This window comes from Triturus cristatus, chromosome 11 (genome assembly GCF_964204655.1).
Source record: "Triturus cristatus chromosome 11, aTriCri1.1, whole genome shotgun sequence".
Lineage (NCBI taxonomy): Eukaryota > Metazoa > Chordata > Amphibia > Caudata > Salamandridae > Triturus > Triturus cristatus.
This window is the reverse complement of record NC_140594.1, coordinates 26,889,189-26,891,208: the sequence shown is the minus strand read 5'-3', so window position 1 is coordinate 26,891,208 and position 2,020 is coordinate 26,889,189. Positions and strand designations below refer to the sequence as shown.

At 42.0% G+C, this 2,020-nt stretch overlaps 1 non-coding gene across 1 annotated transcript; it reads left to right on the top strand.

The window, feature by feature from the left end:
- Window positions 1–1,264: 1,264 nt before the first annotated feature.
- Window positions 1,265–1,406, top strand: LOC146783177 (U4 spliceosomal RNA). Its single transcript, XR_014971166.1, has one exon. It is a non-coding gene; the product is annotated as a U4 spliceosomal RNA (small nuclear RNA).
- The last annotated feature ends 614 nt before the right edge of the window (window positions 1,407–2,020 follow it).

Genomic DNA, 2,020 nt, shown 5'->3' with positions numbered 1-2,020 from the left:
TATATTGAATTGTCGAATTATCTCACCCATTTCTTTGTATTATGCACTCATTTATTTACCTTAAGTTTTATTTGCTTTATTTTTGTTTATGGATTTCCCTCTCTCCCTTTCCTTCCTTCTCCCCTCCCCTTCTCCCGTTCTTCCTCCCCTCTCTCTTACTTTGCCTTAAAAAAGTTTTAAAATAGCTTTCTCTTCTGTTCTTTTATATTCTGCCACTTTTATTGTTACAACTCTTGTTCTACGAATTTTGTCTTTTCTTTGTATGACTGATTTGCTGTAACTCTGTTAATCTTCAAATAAAGCATTTAGGGGCTCATGCATCAACCATTTTTGCGAGCGCAAACGGTGCGATTTGCAAAAAATCGTCCGTTTGCGCCCGCAAAAAGGGCATTTGCGATGCATGAAGGGTCAAGGCACTCGCAATTTGAGAATTCTCAATTAATTGCGAGTTCTCAAATTGCGATTGCATTTAAGGAATCGCAAACTGAGATTCCTTAAATGCAATGCATTAAAGTAAAATAATTAGCGATTTCTCTGATAGGGGGCGCAAATTACCATGAAGTTGAACTTCATGGTAATTTGCAAAAACTTTGAAAAATGCACGAAAGTGCATTTTTCAAAGTGCTAGGTTACACACAGACATGTCCTTTGGACATGTGTGTGCGCAACATTTGTACACAGATCGATTTCAGGGGTGCAACAGGGTGTCGTTTTGACACCCTTGCACCCTTGAAATTGCATTCTCAATTTGCGATTCTCTAATTGAGAATCGCAAATTGAGAACGTCCTCCCATTTATTCCTATGGGCCTCTAGGCCCATAGGAATGAATGGGGAGGTATTCCTTAATTGCGACTCGCAATTTGTGACTCGCAATTAAGAAATATTTAGAAATCACTGTTTTGTAAGCGATTTCTACATGCATAGGCATTTGCGATTCCTTATTAGCGAATCCTCATTTTTCGCTAATAATGAATCGCAAATGGCATTTTTGATGCATGTGCTAGTTAAACTTAAAAAAGAGCAGTGTTGGTCTGACGAGCTACTTACCATGCAATTTCCCAGAGTCCTCTGCGCGTCTCAGGGAAACGTTTGGTGCAGGAGTGCTGATAAAAATTGCAGCTATAACTCTACCACACTTCATTATTTCAACGGCCATAAGTCAACAGTGTTATACTAATTCCTCCACAGTGATACATAGTTTCCTTGCTCTCTTTAACATGAGGTACTAGGGCGAGGGGGCAAGTAATTCACACTGAGATATTCAGATTTGCGCAGTGGCAGTATCGTAGCCAATGAAGTCTAACTGATGCACGATTATTGCTTATTGAAAACTTTACCTAATTCCCTGCCATGGCGACTTGAAATTTAGTCACCATTGCAATTTTTCACATAAAGCTCATAAGTTGGAGTTCCAATTGGAGGAACCGGACACGAATCCTCTAATCGGGAGTCCCTATTACAACCCAAACAAAACAAATTTCCAAATATACTAGAACCAGGCATCGTCGCTCACTAGTCTAGTTTCAAACTTCAAAGGATTATCGAATACGATAGTCTCGTGAATACACGAATCCTTTGGCTTTGGCACTTGCAAGTTCCAAATCAAAGCGATCCCAAAAGGGATACCAAACTAAGAACCAAACCAAGAAACTGGGAGACGCTCCACTTATACTTAACTGAGGTATCGATGACGTCACCAGAAGACTCGTTAAATCGTTTCGCTTTACCAAAATCATCAAGGGTCCAAAACAGGGCGATAGTCAGGGCAGCAGTCCTTTGTAGCCGTCGGGACGCGGGGAACCTCTCAGCAAAGACTTTCGGACCACGTCGACATAAAGGGGTCGATGAAGTGGCGGCATTCCTCTAGAATTTTCACACGAAGCTCCTCACGAACCTCTGGCTTGGACCGGTACCGCTGACATCGCCCCACGTTGGGCGCCAACTGAAGTACTGGGTTTTTCAGAACCAACCCCGCGGTGCCAGGGGACACACCCTATGACTTCGAGTTCTACCTGTTTC